This window comes from Periplaneta americana, chromosome 8 (genome assembly GCF_040183065.1).
Source record: "Periplaneta americana isolate PAMFEO1 chromosome 8, P.americana_PAMFEO1_priV1, whole genome shotgun sequence".
NCBI lineage: Eukaryota > Metazoa > Arthropoda > Insecta > Blattodea > Blattidae > Periplaneta > Periplaneta americana.
This window is the reverse complement of record NC_091124.1, coordinates 133,671,458-133,689,598: the sequence shown is the minus strand read 5'-3', so window position 1 is coordinate 133,689,598 and position 18,141 is coordinate 133,671,458. Positions and strand designations below refer to the sequence as shown.

Below are 18,141 nucleotides of genomic sequence, written 5' to 3'. Positions count from 1 at the left end.
ACTCAGCATTTGCTCGTATTGGGTTGAGGGAAAACCCCGGAAAAAACCTCAACCAGGTAACTTGTCCCGACCGGGATTCGAACCCGGGCCACCTGGTTTCTCAGCCAGACGCGCTGACCGTTACTCCACAGATGTGGACTATTATGGGTGAAAAAGTGGATTATTCGGAGGGAGAATTTAGATACCTCTGTGAGAATTCTAAAAGAACTTTCAACAACAGATACCTACTAATGTTTCAGATGACACGAGACAATTCTGATAATCTACTACAACGTGTAATAATAATAATAATAATAATAATAATAATAATAATAATAATAATAATAATAATAATAATAATAATCCGTAGCGCCATAGCTCTTGAAAGACCCAGACTACCAGCCGGCAGCTGGCCTCACGTTCACATGCCGAAGCGGAGGTGGACGATCATCCAACCAGAATGGCGGTATCATATGGTTAGCACGACAATCCTCCAGCTCTTATAGCTGGCTTTCGCAACCGGATTTCGCTACCTATCGTAACTCCCAAAGTGTATCACGATGCTAGATGGGTACCGGTCCCATACACTGGCCGAAATTTCATGAGAATATTTCTTCCCCCACGAGGACCCGAACTAGCGCGAGTCCTAAGCAGGATGCCTTAGACCAATTACGCCACGGCGCGGGACCGCTACAACATCTAGTAGTATCATTATATTCAAAAGTTTATTACCGAAATAAGAGATGCTTTGGCAAATTCATTTTGGATGGATTAAAGCCCATGTGGCAATTCCTGGGAACGAGATGGCAGACAAGCTAGCCAAGAAAGCAGCAGCAGAAGAATATAGAGAATTAATATAACTTACACTAAAAAAACCAAAACTGCTATTATTGGAAAGATCGAAGAAGAAGAATTAGCAAAATGGCAGGAAGAATGACTAGTGCGACCAAAGGGGCTGTCTGCAGGACCTTCTTCCCATCGGTTCGACAGAGATTAAGACAGAATAGGATAATAATGACGCCTTCAATTGCAGCTATGGTAACTGGACACGGTATACTAAAATCCTATCTCCAAAGATTTAGGATAATAAATAATGCCACATGCTCCTGTCTTCAAGAGGCCCATCTAATATACACGTGTAGAGGATCATCTAATATACACGTGTAGAAAACTTCAGCAGCAGCGGGGCATCTTTAGACATCAAATAGTAATGAATCATGGAAAGTGGCCAGTTGCTCATGATCAACTCATTTTGAAACACTACAAACAATTCAAAACATTCATACAATCAATAGACTTTAACACATTATAAACATGAACACAAATACGTACAACACATTGTAAACATGAACCCAAATAAGCATACAATTATAAGATTTTAAATTGTGGATCTGTGATGTACAATTCAAATATGACTCCGTCTATTGCAATAGTGTATTGTTAAATGACTGTGAACATGTATGTAATGTAAAAATAGCATATAAATATATTAAAACACTTGTACAACGTTGTCTTGTAATGTATTTAAGCATAAGCTAGCTCATAATCCATTGTATAGAGTAGAAAATTTTATTTAAATTTGTGGATTTGTAATGTATAATATTTTAATTGTAAAAGTGTAAGGTGCAATTTAAATTGTGGATTAGTAATGTATAATATCTTAAATTGTGAATTTGTAAGGTACAATTTAAATTGTGGATTTGTAATGCATATTTTAAAATTTTGGATTTGTAATGTATAATATTTGAAATTTTGAATTTGTAAGGTACAATTTAAATTGTGGATTTGTAATGCATATTTTTAAATGTTGGCTTTGTAATGTATAATATTTTAAATTATGAATTTGTAGGGTACAATTTAAATTGTGGATTTGTAATGTATAATATTTTAAATTGTGAAATTGTAAGGTACAATTTAAATTGTGGATTTGTAATACATATTTTTAATTTGTGGATTTGTAATGTACAATTTAATTTGTGGATTTCTAATGTATAATATTTTAAATTGTGAATTTGTAAGGTACAATTTAAATTGTGGATTTGTAATACATATGTTAAATTTTGGATTTGTAAAGTATAATTCAAATTTGACTCTATCTATTATAATAGTGTATTGCTAGATAACTATGAACTATTCTACATATATCAAATTCGATTAATAATATAAACATAGTATGTAATATTGCAACACTTGTACAAAATTTTTCTGATAATGCATTTAGGCATAAGCTTTGTAACTGGCGAGCGGATTGATTCTATATAGTACATAGATAATTTAATTGTGGATGTGTAATGTGTATTTGTAATGTATTAATTAATTGTGGATTTGTAATGTACTTAAGCATAAGACTTATAATTGGCTAGTTGATCATATATTGTGTAGAGTAGATAATTTTTATTTATTTTAATTTGGGATTGTAATATCTATTTTAACCGACTCTGTATATTGCAATAATGTACTGCTATATGAATATCAACTATGAACTATAAAATATGTAACATAAACATAGCATGTAGTATTGCAAATATTGTATGCAATGGAACATGCTGTTTTAGCACAATAAAGGGAAAAAAAGAGATGCTTTACTTCGAAAATTGAAATCGGAAATTACATTGGTATATTTAGCACCTGGAAATTATTTTGCTTCATTATAAAATTTTTGTTTTACGCTATATGTATACATATATCTGGTGGCGTGGAAGGACTTTAACACCACCAGAATAAATAAATTTATTATTATTATTATTATTATTATTATTATTATCATTATTATTATTATCATCATCATTATTATTTGCATCCTGTTCCAAAGTGTAAGTTACAATATCGAAGTTCTAGCCAGAAGTTCAGATATCATCTACACTGCGCTAAGTAGAACAAGCGGGCAGCTTAAAATACTTGGAATGTACTATGAATAGTAATATGAGCTGCTGCCAAGAAGTCAAAAGGCAAAGGAAGCTTTTGACAGAAAATTGAGTATCTTCTGCTGACCTCAGGGAAGACACTAGTGAAGTGCCCTATGTGGAGTGTGGCATTGTATGGGGCAGAAACAGATTTCATGCTTCTTGTTACTTTCCTTACCTCCAGAGTGTGCGTATCTCGTATGAACTTTATTGTTCCTCGGCAATTCCAAATCCATCAATTTTCATTGTCCTTGCCATGTTTTCGTAAGCGTCTATTCTGGCATCTCTATTTTTTATAAAGATTACAGTTCCGATACGACAAACATTCGTGTTTTTCATATACGTAAAGAAACTTTGTGATTATTTCAGAATTGCACTTACTTATTCTTATAAATCAAATTTATAAAACTTGATGCGAAGATATCAGCTGACTATGTACTCTACAATACTGGCGTGCCGATGAGAAACTTCATGTTTACACGTGCTTGCTCATGCGTCGCCACTGGCGCATTGAAAAGTTAGAATGCCACTAACTTTTTGAAACATTGCATGCAGTGTCTAAACTTGCACGCCAGTAAAGGTTTACACGTGAAAGTTGTTTTTACAACAACTCACAACACAGTAGATGTAAATTAATGAATCAAGAGTATATTATTTGTACTGGGTTAGTAAAAAATCTCGTACCACCTGAATAACTTTTGAAGAATGTGGTTCAGTGACATGAAACTCGGTGTGTGGGGATAGTCGACAGCAGTATACTAAGAACTCAATAATAGTATTACTGAGTTTTTCTACTTCCGGTATAACCGGAAGTAACCCCAACTCTATTATTTTACATGGAATACCCAATGCAGTTTTACATTGTCGAGTACTGCTCAATAAGAGCTTTTCAAAAAGTACCCACACTAGATACTTCTGTACAAATTTATTGTCGCTAAATCAAGAAAACAGAAAAATGTAGGTCTAACAAATAATACGAGTGAAACACTTTTTTCTTGTTTACTGTGATTTGACTGCCCTTTATTTATATCCATGGAATCATGTTTATAAAGACAGAAATATTTATTTAAGGGATTTAATGTGACATCATAATTTTATTCTAATATTGAGTGAAAGAGATAGAAGGTAGTATCCAAGGAAGAGTTGTTGGTTTGCCGATGAAGAAGTTGGATGACGTAATAGGCCTATATGACGTCACGAACTTTATGTCCGCACATTACATTCGAAGTACGAGAAACTGTTTTAATGAATGTGTGGCAATTTAACTTACTACAATAAGATTAATACTATAGGGCAGGCATCCAAAACGTCACAAATTCCTGACGCAATATAAATACTACCGGCTACAATAGCTACACACAGAGTGAAGACAGGGAGTGGGGAGCATCGGTCGCAGAGGCTATTTTGTGATCGTCACTACCTTCTGTGTTCATAATCTTATTTATTTTATTAGGTTGTTTTACGATGCTTTATCAACATCTTAGGTTCTTTAGCGTCTGAATGAGATGAAGCTGATAATGCCGGTGAAATGAGTCCGGGGTCCAGCACCGAAAGTAACACAGCATTTGCTCATATTGGGTTGAGAGAAAACCTCGGAAAAAACCTCAACCGTGTAACTTGCCCCGACTGGGAATCGAACTCGAGTCACCTGGTTTCGCGGCTAGACGCTAACCGTTACTCCACAGTTGTGGACCTGTGTTCATAATAAAGAAATAACATGAGAAAGATGGAATGAATACCTTTTTAGGATTTATCTGTATTCTTTTATATTTTGATTACAATATTTTTATTCGATGAGATCTTAAAACTATGGATTGCCTCATAAGTGGTCACTGCCAACTGTGCACGAAGGTTGACATCTATTAGGCGTGTCCTTTTTTATTTTGTTGTTGTTGTTGTTTAGTCAACTGTCCGAAGACAGGTCTGAACCTCACAAGTGATACAGAAGGCACCACTTATGGGGCTACGAGTCAGGAGATAATGGGGTAGGGTGACCAGATGCTTTCTCCCCTTTTTTATTTTAATATTTTTAATTTTGAAAAAAAAAATGTTCACAAAGTAGAACAGAACATAGCTGCGACTGTGGCAGCAAATGATCTAAGACATGCATATTTGACGGAGTCAATATTTTTAAATACATCTAAACCAACACAATCCTTATGCTTGCTTTTCACAAAGGTGTAATTTGGAGATCAGCAACCTCAAATTTTAAGTCTGGTTGTACCTTCAGAATGGGTATTAAAAGGATTTGCAAATAAAGAGAAATCATTTTCAATTTGTTTCAAATTACAAAACATTCTATCTCTAAATTCTGAAAGTAATGTTTCCAGAATGTCGCAGTATTTATCTTTATCTATTTTTGAATCAGATACATTTGTAAGTGACTTCAGACAAGAAAAATGATGAAATTCATTTTCTTCCAATTGCACTTTCCAAACATTTAGCATCATAAAGAAAGATTTCACCGCGTCATACATGTCAACTACGTTCTGATCACGTCGTTCAAGTCTACAGTTTAGTTTGTCCAGCTGTTCAGAAACATGTTATGAACGCCAAAACACTATTCAGATAGTACTGGGTAACAATGAGTCACTGCTGACAGTACAGAAAACGCTAGAAGAAAGGGTTCAGCGCGGAGTGGGGTGTTTTCACGTGGAACTTACGTCAGAGTTCAGGAATTGTTTCACGAAACAAAATAAAATTTTGCGGTACCTGCTATAGGAAGTAGTGTAGTGTATGCGTATAAGCTTAGTAAGACAATTGATAGTGGATAAGTGTAGTAATGCCATCATTCGGATATTTATCTTATTAGTTCCTCGTACAATATAAGTTAATTAATTCGTGTAATAAGTTTAATAGCAAATTAATGAATTCAGTTCTATTATATAATAATGTCATCTGGAAGTATTTAATGATAATAATGCGTAAATATAAGTTTTAACAGTTTGTTCATCAACGAACTCGTAGTGTACTGGATATTATGATAGTGATGCACTAAACGAAAGGTCCTAGGATCTAATCATGGCGTATTCAAAGGCAAGTCATAGCACCTATGATAGTCAATCAATCGCGCGGTAATTTTTTGGATTGATAGGTCACTGTGTAAGTAAAGCATAAACAAATTCGAAATCAAAATATTTACTTTTAAAGCGAGGGAAAAAAATACTAACTTCGAAGTGATAAGTTCAAAATATACATTTACACCTTCAGAAGTTTGTAAGCGGCAAAAGTTTGTTTTCCATGTTAGATGGGGGTCAAAGCGAGAGATACGAGTATGTTCAGAAAGAATGGAAATGACTTTTAAAAGTTATCGCTGCTCAAAATATTTACTGATTTCCGAGTTATGCGAATTGAAAGTCAAGACTCAACCAAACGCATGTAGTTTAAAATAAGACACAAATTTGTGTAAATTAAAAAGCACAAATGCTTCAGTAAAGTTACAAATAATCAATAACAGTCGTCCCTACTAATCAGAAAAGTCATCACCGACATCTGATCCACGGACCACGCACAATCACCTCGCCAACGTCACTCTGTAACAAGCCGAGGCTTGAGCTGCAGAGGTCATTCGTACTGGCCGACTTGCATATTCTTGTTGATGGCGGGCAAGAAACTTAATTTCCTGGTATGAAATATTTTATTTCCATGCTTGTATGACTTTAAAAAATTAGAACGTTGCATAAATTAGTTCTAAAAGTTTTCAATATTGCCATATTTTCAGTTTTCATTTGATCTGTGAGGAAATAGGGTAAACTAGGTAGTTATTGACCAGTATATGGTGATTGACCGCTTCCTTTTTTCAAGTATATTGTGAATAAACCACGATCGTGATATCACTTTTTGCTGCATACACCTCTAGTAACAACCCTTATTTGTAGTTAGTTGTCGCTGTACATTGCACTGAGTTAGTGTCTGTTGTCTGAGAGGACTGAAATCGATTGGAAATCCAACTGAGCGTAAACAAGTGTAAGTAACTAGAGTAATTGCTAAGAATAATTGCACACAATAATTTATTTATTCTGCAAAGAATACATAATTCTGGTGCTCGTTTTTACACTCATAGTGTGAGAAAAGGTATAAGGTTTCCGTCTACAGAATATTATTTTGTAAAAGTTTTTGTATGACATAAAAATTCACTATAAAGTGAATGTCCGCAAACTACAGTGATTGGTCGCTTATAAATTATTTGTTAGAATAACGACCAATTTTCTCCAATTCTAAAACATATTCGGTTAAATGATGGGGATTTTTACAGGCCTGATATTATATTATAATGCCTAAGCGTTCAGAAACAAATATCCCGTTGAAGGAAAAGTGTCATTTCGTCCTCGCCCAGTGCTGGGTGAAGCCATTTGTAATAACATCAGAGGAATGACACACACTTGCTTCTGATAAGGCACAAAAGAGAAACATGGAAGAAGAGGCAAGAGAAGGAAGGAAGCGAATAAGAGATGAAAGGAAAGGCAGCGAGAAGAGTTCTTTATTTTTATTTTATTTTTTTTAACTTGGCTATTTAACGATACTGTATCAACTACGAGTTTATTTAGCGTCGATGGGATTGATGATCGCGAGATGATATTTGGCGAGATGAGGCCGAGGATTGGCCATAGATTATCTGACATTTGCCTTACGGTTGGGTAAAACCCCGGAAAAAACCTAACCAGGTAATCAGCCCAAGCGGAAATTGAACCCGAGCCCGAACGCAACTCCGGATCGGCAGGCAAGCGTCTTAGCCGACAGAGCTACGCCGGTGGCGAAGAGTTCTTAATGAGAAAGATCAGAACTAGAGAAACGAAACAGACAAGAAAAAAGTGAAAAATGTGAAAATGTGTTGTTCAATCACTAATAAGTGAGTATTCAATATCTATGCAGTAGACGGTCAATCACTAATAAGTGTGTGGTCAATAACTGTGCAGTAGAAGGTCAATAACTGTAAAAGTGGACTTCTTGTATTTATTTAATTTACCTTTGCATTAAAATTTTATTTTTTCCTTTGTTTATTGATTTTGATTTGTTTCTGAATCTTCACTTGACCCAATGCCTTTAAAATTCTCTCAATAAATGATCACTGTTTTCCGCTATTTCATTGTTTTATTATTAATTAGCTTAAGTGGTAAATTACTATACAGTTTACCCTAATTAAAATTCTAATTAAATCGACTGTGTCCTACTCTATTTATATAAAAAATGCAATGAAAATTAAGAGTTGTTAGGTAAATTTTCATAATTTTCCGTCGATTTCACATGGATTCACCCGTATGGGATTTTGAATGTTGAACTTGATACTTACTCGTAGTAGAATAAATCAATTTCTGGTACTTTCATCATATAGGGTAATTAATTGTCCATATTTATCGTATGTCATAAAACATCACATCACATAACATTATACCACATGACATCACGTCACACCACGTAATGTAACATTTCACACACGTAATTAATTGCATTTCAGCACATCACACATAATATCACATCACATTACATGACAACATCACATAATATATTGTCATAATTTCACATAATATTATATCACATTTCACATCTCCTACATCACATCAGACGACGTATACCTTATCACGTCACATCAAATCTTTTCTCATAGCACCATGTCACACTATATGCTATCTTACCGCATTATCACATCACACCACGTCGCAATGCAAATCTCATATCCTACATGCAAAATAAAATTAATAATATACAGTATCACATAGGTTCAGAAAACATAATTATACTGCATAGAATCTTACCTCATCAGTAAAGAGCGGATTTTTATGTACTTAAAATTGAAATAGGCCTATATTTATTTTTATGCGATAAAAGGTACGAAAATATAATGAAAAAAATTAGTCTAAATATGGCAGAAATGACCTACTTGGTTTGAAAAAATGATACTAGGTATTCACCAATCGCAGTTGAGTATCAGTTGCTAGTAGTTGTCAGAGAATTCCAGTGACCAACGAAGATCACCTTCAAATTCTCCGTAACTAAAGCACACAGATTACCTCTGAATAACTACTTATACTGTGAAAACGATCTGTCCACATGACAGATGTCAGACTTGTATATTTTAAAACAGAAATGTCATAAACACATACGCTGTCAATTTCACCTACAAGCGCACCTTTCAATACTTGAGCAACTTTACATGTTTTTTATGTCCACTATTTTGTATGTATGAATGTATTTATTCACACTGCAAATGGGTAAATACTCGGTGGCAGCGGTAACTAATTACACTCAATAATGACAATTAATAACAAACACAATTAATAAAAAATACAATTAATAATAATAATAAATACTAATAACAATTAATAGTAATAATAATAATAATAATAATAATAATAATAATAATAATAAACTTAATAATAATGAGCATCCCAAATTAAATGAAGCACGATCTCTTAAAGTAACATTTAAATCTAATTTGTATCTTAACCCTAAGTTCGAACTAAAACCCACGAGTATGATATGTTCATACCTGCACAAGTACCTTTCAGCACTACACTCATTTCGCTGTCAACTCACTCACTGCACTGGAACTGCGACATATTTCACTGATACTATCCTGATTTCACTGACGCTTCAGAAACATTTCGCTATTCAAATACTTTGCACTACCACTATAAACTACAGATACATCATTTTATTTATACTTCAATTTTTATTGTACCTGAGTTTTTCAATGCACTTTCCTCCCACCCTTTCTACCAGTAAACTTTCACCCGTATTTCACACAGAACCAAGGCGCATATGGTATCAAAGTCGTTTTATGGTCACAGTGAGTGAGTATAGTACGTTCCAGAAATATGGTTGTATTGTTCAGTGAATAAAGTGCATTCATTATTGAATCGTATTTTCGCACAGGTACTGTGTCCGTTTGGTTACGTCGCTTCTCGGTTTTCCCCAGCCGTTTCTGCTGGTCATCTGTAAAGGCTAGTGGCTGGACTATCAACTATTTTCTGAAAAGATTTGCTGTCAGGAATTGGACGTCTACGTAATATTATACAACTGTTTAAAATAATTTAAATAAAACGGTCTCGTTAAGTAACTATCACATGATTTCCTCCCTTCCTACGACCCTGCGACGTAACTACTTGGACGGACAGTAGATAGCAGTATGAGAAAATTTATCCGTGTGATCGGGCAGAAGTGAACATTGAATTTACAATACGTAAGGTACTCTGTTATAGAGTAGGTATAGAATTATTGCAAGAGGCACAGGATTATGGTCCCCTGATACTTTGCATTATTTCTTTTGAGGTTACTGTAAAACAATTGTGTTTGTTAAACATCCTACAACAATAGAAGAATTAAAGAATTATATTCCAGAAACAATACGTTCAATTTGAGAAGATATGCTTAAAAACGTTTTCGATAATATGTACACAAAAAAACTGAAGCCTGTATCGAAATGAACGGCCATTTATTTTCAACAATTTGTTTAAAATCTAGTTTTGATTATTTTTCAATTTAAATGCACTTTCCATATTGTATGCTAATATGCTGTAGACAGTGTACTATACACTGCATAATGAATACGTCCGCCTGGAAAGTTCAGTTTGTGAGTAAAAACACTTATTATTAATACTGTACTGTATTTTGAGTAAATAAAAACCTAACGAAAATTATCAAACTGAAAATCGTAATAGTTCTTAGTTTACGTAAATGAATGCAGTACTTTTCTTCCCTCCTATAGGTAGTAAAGTGATTTGTTTGTATTTTACTCTAGTATCATCAAAACCCGGTCGTAGAAGGGGGTAACATAGTGTTTGCGGTTCTCAACCGTTAATCCAAAGGTATAGCCAGGTTAATATTAGAAATGTTAGTAAAAATAAAATGATGACCCAGTATAAAACTTCACTGACACAAATACACTTCACTTACACTTCACACTTCTTCACTGATTCAACACTTCAAATAACGAAGCATCAACTATACCCTTTAAGTAGTGTGTATAACAGCCGTGGCGAGAACGTGACTGGCGAGACATTGTGGCTCGCAGTGATAGCTGTGCATTTCGCTTGCTTCTAACCTCCGCCAACCTCCACCCTCTCACTCACTGCAGTCAAACTCCGTTCCATTTGTATTTGTCTCTGACCTGCGAGTGGCATATGTCTCTCTCGAAACCATGTACGAAAGTTCCAAGTAGGATGGGAGGACGCATTTTTTTGCTGTCAATATGATGAGAATATTAAATGTATGATTTGTTCACAAGTGTTACGAGGAAAACGGTTGTATAACATAAAACGGCATTATACTACATGTTACTGATGAAACATTAAAAGGTTAAGTGTTATTGTTGTTGTTATCATCATCATCATCATCATCATCATCATCATCTCTGTACGTCGACCCTTTTTCAGCAGATGTACGAATAATGCGGTTAGCTCTTCAATTTGAACTCACTGATTTACTATGCGATGTCAAATGAAAGCTAGATGTAAGGACTTGACAAATGTTGGACTTTCAAATCTTTGCCAAAAAATAAATATCCGAAGTTTCGTTCTTTCGCTTGCTCTGTTGAAGTTATGTTCGCTACAACTTACGTTTGTGAAAAATTATTTTCAGCAATGAAAATTGGAAAAAATCAAATTTAGATCACGACTGACAGACAAATACCTTTGTGATCAACTACGACTGGCAGTAAGTGACAGAGACATTCTGAAGACAGTTAATTTTAGATTGTGATATTGTTCATTTCTTTCTTCGTTACACGTACTAAACATTAGTTTGTAGCCTTGTACTGTATAACATTATATTTAAGTGCTTGACGTAAGGAAAATTAAAATCCGTTAATAAGTCAGACAGTTGCTTCACTTCCCCTTCGGGTGTTCGCCTCCCTCCATAAGTGCTATGCACGTTGCAGGTTACACAGTGGCTCGGCGCATGATTATATTTTCGCCACCGCTGGTGTATAATATACTACCGTCTATTAGTAAAGTCCTTAAGCCTATTTTAAGCCTGAACACATTCTGAAATTTGTCCCTTAGTACTGTATTTGTACTTCTGAACCTGGAAGCGAGTCCAGTTTAATTTCCACGGCACGTACCTCCCTAACTGTTTCACATAACAGGTTTGTAGATGTTTCAAGTTTTTTATGGTGCCACATTAAAAGTTTAGATTTGCTGATAGGAAAGACAAATAGTTTTCTTTAACAGCCGTCCAGTATATCTTGAAGGATATCGATTGATGAAACGTCGTTTTTGTCCAGCTCATTCACAACAGATGCAATATTTAAAAATTTGTTTGCATAGAATATAACGGCACTTAGCCATCCAATGTGTGACTATGAACAAAGGAGAAATGGAAGATCTGGATATTTCTGTTTCAACATATCCGTTCTTGAGGGTCATTTGGGTGATTTAACCAATACCTTTTTCCCATTTGACACCAACTAATCCACTTGAGGGTACAGAACTCGAATAGTTTTACATGACTTGTGTAGAGCGTGAACCACATACGTTATATGCATCAGTGTTTAAAAGCTTATAGATAGATCTTCAACTTTTTTTCATATATGCTGCACCATCTCCAAGTAGGAGTAACATATTGTCATACTTCATGCCATAGTAATGCATAGCTTCGTTAAATAACCTAGCTACTGTGATATAGCTCACTGCAGACAATCCTTTACACTCTAGCAAAAACGAATGTTCACAAGCAGTTTTGTCATTATTAGAGCGGTGCAGACGGAGCACATGACAGACAGAATGGCATCATAGCAAGGGTTCCGACGTTACTCGGCGTGTTCCCTGTGTACAAGCGACGGTCAGGTACACGATGTGTTGACGTACAGACGACACAATATAAATGACACAGTTCCCTAACGTTTCTGCAATTAATTTTCTACAGATACTTTAATAAGATATCAAAATTGCAAAACTAATTAACCATTTCATCCTAAACAAATAATATATGATTTCATACAGAACGCAAACAAAATCACTGTTTATTTGTAACGGGTTCATGATAGTCTATTCGCAAAAGCACTTGAATTATTGTTTTTTGTCTTTTTCTTTTCCTTATAATGAGTGTGAGTTATTAATGCACATGTTATACGTTATCACTTTTCTTCCAAATAGGCCTATTGTTATAGTGCACAACAAATGGCATTTGTAAGTTATTAACAGAAAACGATTATCGTCTATCTGATAGCATGGCCTTATATGTGGAGAAGCTTCTTTCTACGTCTGTTGAAACAATTGGGGCATACGTAAAATCCTGTACAACATTTTTTTTTTCAACTTCTGTTAGTTCTTCAAAGGAATCCTTATCTCCAGAAATACTGTCACTAATCTTGCAAAGTTTATAATATCCACCATTTTTCAACATATTTGTTATTTTCGCAGATATTATTTTAGCAATTTTATCGTCTACTTGAGTCACTTTCTTCCAGATATTTCGCAATAGGAAAAACTGATCAACCAGTTTTGTACCAGACTTTTCTAAAGCTGTTATGCAATCACGAATAAACCCGTAATTCGATTCAATGTATTTCAATTGTTGTTTTATGCTTGAATCAACCAACAGACGTTGGGCTATTGGTATTACAAATGCATCTTTCACATCAAATGATTGAATAACATTCTGGACCTGGTCGAAATATTTACAGTAATAAATGCAGGCCTTCAATCAGGAATCCCTTCGAGTAAGTATAGGAGAAGGAGGAAGAGATACACCAGAATATATCTTCTTGATTGCTTAACAAAACGCATCACACATTTCTTCATGGAACACGGATGAAGAACTATGACCCTGCTCACATTTTTCGCCTTTTTTTTTTTTCAACTTCATGAGGGCACGTTTGTGTACATCCCTATTTACATGTCTTAGAATATTACATGCTCTATTTACTGAAACTGATATTTTACACAATTTGCAGAATAGTTTATCTTCGCTGCAACAAAAAAATATCACCATATTCGGAAATAAGTCTCTTAAACTTCGCCGAACGAATTTTCTCCCCCTTAGGCATCGTAATACTAGAACCGAACTGTTCTCATGTTCCTTCAGTATTGACGTTTGCTTTACTAAGCTGTACCTACTGCTTGCAGCTATCCTGTGTACTGCAGAGTCAGACCTCTGCGGGTACACAAGGTGAATTTACAACCCTTGCCCTGTTGCCCTTGTGTCGAAAAACTGCTCCCTTTGCACTGCTCTAGTCATTATTAAACATGCTAACAACAACGTTTCCTACTATACCACTTTAGTCGATTGTGTCACTTGCACACACCGATCGAATTTTCTGCAAAGTTTCCTCGTAACATTTTTGGAGGTAATCTTCCTTAATAATAATTCCTCAGTAGGTTCGATGTTGATGTGTTTAGTTAAGAAATTTTTAATTTATGGAGTGGGATATCGCCTGCAACACATGTTCTGCATAAATCTAAATAATATTGGGAACACTTTGACAGTCCTACATTGGAAGAAGCTGGTTTACCTATTAGCATTTGTCATGAAGGCACACGTGAAGCAGCAGAATGTGCTTGTCTCCAGACAAATAATGTTAGGTTACCTGAAAGAGCTGAACTGCACTTACTGATTTACCACACGGTTGATGTTTTTTTAAATTCATCTACATATTGCTGAAGACGCGGTCTTAAACTCGATTTGATTTTCGGCATTAAAAGAACCTAATAGCCACACGTTTTTATCGTACATATTTCTAACTAATGTCAATGTTGGAGAAATGCTTCATATAGCGACACCACTATAAGTTACTGTCTAAGGTTAGTAAAGGTCAGTAAAGTTTGTGATGCTATTGTGTTATTCGCTGGGATATTGCTCATTCGGATTGGAATGGTCGACAGCCAGAAGCTTTGTTTATAGATTGTTTCTGCAGCAGTGTCTAAAGGCTCGTCTCCACTATTAAACATTTAACAACAACATGTTAAATGTAACATGTTAAATTTAACATATATACACACACACACATATATATATATATATATATATATATATATATATATATATATATATATATGGACATTTCAATTCTCAATTGACTTAACATGTTAACTGAGCATGTTAAAGTTAACACTTCTAACATATTGGCGTGTTATCCAGCAGCAATGGAAAACATGTCAATTCATTTGCTCATGCAGCGTCGGTACAGTTCGGCAAAGTTCGTACAGTTTCCATAGCAACAACTAACTTCCGATTTTGTGGCGCGTATCTTGATTATTTTTATACTATCACTAGCTGTACCCGTGCGCTCCGCTGCACTTATTAGAAATAAATATAAAGTAATTACATAATTCAAATAGAACATTGGGTCCAGGGAACATTCGTGTTTGATAGAAGAATAAATCGTTTAATACGCTATTTAATTTAAATTGTATTTAAATAAATAAAATGCTAACATTTTGGTCCAGAGACCACTCATTTGGTGCAAAGATAATTCGTTTATCATTTTATGTTAACCTTACTGTGCATCTTTTTTTTTTTTTTTTGTTAAGTTTATTTTATTCACGCCTTAACATCTGTGGTCATGTTGCGTGTTTAGAATGTGTGGGTATATCAGTAGGCCGTTTTTACTTTTGTTGAGTTCCTGTTTCTATTGTGTGTTGTAGATGGCTTGTGTTCATGTAACTGATTATAGACTTTGATTAATGTTTTTGGTATTGGTAATTGAGGCGGTGATGAATAATGGCATGTATCTTTCCAATCCGGCATTTGCCTTTATGACTAAGGAAAATCATGAAAAACCCCAGTCAGATTGGTCGGCCACGGGGTTTGAACCCGGGACTCCCGAATGCATGTCTCAAATGCTACCGCCTGAGCCAACTCGCTCGGTTGTATATCATTGATTATGCAAATAAAAAAATGAGGTACACTACATAAATATTATTTTAAGAAACACAGGAAATGAATATGGGTAAATTATGAGCGCAGGAACGCCATTTCATGACATCTTTTAAAATAATTCAGCTCCAGTGAACTCTATGGTAAAATGAGCGTATAAAATTAGAGTATTTTATGTGGACCAAATAAAGTTGCAATAATTAAGTTATACAATATTTCGACAGAATGTCAAGATTCCCGTTGCTTATAGATTTCTTTTCATCTTACCTCATTTGTAGCATTACATCCGTCTAGACAAACTACAAATTTCAAATAGTGAAGGTTAATTAGCTTCTGAGAGTACTTCAAACAAAAAAAAAAAAACACACACATATATATTCTCTGTATATTAATATTGATTAACGGTCCACACCTGTGGAGTAACGGTCAGCACGTCTGGCCGCGAAACCAGGTGGCCCGGGTTCGAATCCCGGTCGGGGCAAGTTACCTGGTTGAGGTTTTTTCCGGGGTTTTCCCTCAACCCAATACGAGCAAATGCTGGGTAACTTTCGGTGCTGGACCCCGGACTCATTTCACCGGCATTATCACCTTCATTTCATTCAGACGCTAAATAACCTAGATGTTGATACAGCGTCGTAAAATAACCCAATAAAAAGAAATATATATTGATAAACGTCAAGGCCGCCTTAAATAGACGGAGTCATTTGTTTTGATTTCATTGTAGCCATCGTCGTCGTTCCTGCAATAACTCCTATGTCACATATCGATGTTCAGATTTTTGCTCTATTAAATAACTGAAATAGTGATGCAGCAAATTATACAATCTCTCTATATACATATAACTTAATTATATTTCTTTCTTTCGAAAATGTAAGAATTCACGATCTCCTATGCACTACCGCTATAGAATGAACAGATTTGTTTTTCTTTCTACTAAATAATTTAATATTTTGCACATAGAAGTTACGGAACAACGACACTATAATCTGAGGCGGCGGTGGAAATGTATTGTATTGTTATTTTAAAACTTTTGTACATCCTTAAAGATCAGTCCTATCAAAATTTTTCCTGGAATAAAACTTATCGGAAATCAGTTTTAAAGAAAATTTTGTTATGTAACATTTTTCACAAAAATCAATAATAAGCGAGATATTTCGGTTTATTTAATTCAGGCCCCCTTATAATCCCCCTTTTAAACAAAGTATTTTGAATGCCATATAGCCTAAAATCTAAGTTACAACGAACTTAATTTATTTTCCAATTTCCATCGAAATCCGTTCAGCCATTATCGCGTGAAAAGGTAACAAACATACAGACAGACAGACAGACAGACATACAAACAAAAATTTCAAAAAAGCGATTTTCGGTTTCAGGATGATTAATTATACATGTTAACACCAATTATTTTTGGAAAATCGAAAATTACCAGAAAAATTTCGCTTACAGATTTATTATTAGAGCGCTTTCAGAATAAGAAGGCATATAAGGCGGAGCTAGTTCAGGCCGGTCTGTGTCGACTAGCCAGTGACAGTGAAGCGGTGTTGCCTAGTTAAATCGTCGCGAAGTCTCGCTGAAGCGTCGCGTATTAGTTTCTTTCTTGCGCGCACAATACTTATGGCTAGGAATGAATTTTAAGCTATCGCATTCGATAGAGCTCCGAATTCTGAATCCAACAGTACAAGAATGGCAATCGTATGTCAACTGGTTCGCGTGTTATCGCTTTAAGACTAAACAGAGATATCCAACCTACAGCATAGAACATATTTTGCTCTGAATTCCGTCTCTGTAAACGAAGATAGAATCTGTTTATTTTCAAATTCAGATGTGGACTGTTTTCTCTTGTGTGATGCGTAACTTACCGTAACAATGTCTCTTGAAGGGATTGCAATTGGCTCTGGTGTTTCATCTGTTATACGCAAAGGGATAGTTCTACACTCACAGGCGAGGGGTATTGTGTTTTTGTACATAATTTTTTTCAGTGCGTGTCAGTTCTTCACAAACAAAGAATCTGACTGCAGAGACGTGTGGTTTAGAAGTGCATACGTTATCTCATATTCTCGGACAGGACCAAGAGACAATTAAAATAGGTGGTATACTTGAATTTATCTCTCCTGGAAAATAACGCAAAACAAACGTGTTAATTATTTGTACAATTTTCAGAACCGTGTATTACTTCATCGTACGATATTTTAAATACATTAGTAGTATGTGTTAGCAGTGCCATTGTAACAGAACGTGGAAAGAAGAAGAAAGCTGAGAATAATCATAGATACGACTTTTACTTTTCATTTGAATATTATACATGGTATAAGACGAAATATTGCATAAACATGAGATATTTGGATGATATTATGAACATAAACACTCCTGCCTCTTTTTCCATGAATTATACGAAGAGCATTAACAACACTTCCTTAAGAGCATTAGAAAACTTTATAAAATGAAG

At 34.9% G+C, this 18,141-nt stretch overlaps 2 protein-coding genes across 2 annotated transcripts in view; both read right to left on the bottom strand.

Moving 5' to 3' along the window:
- LOC138705064 (endoribonuclease CG2145-like) overlaps nucleotides 1-18,141 on the bottom strand; it is a 517,688-nt gene that overhangs the window by 415,534 nt on the left and 84,013 nt on the right. The gene's annotated exons all lie outside the window — the stretch shown is intronic.
- Nucleotides 1-18,141, bottom strand: part of LOC138705066 (uncharacterized) — a 252,282-nt gene that overhangs the window by 181,649 nt on the left and 52,492 nt on the right. The gene's annotated exons all lie outside the window — the stretch shown is intronic.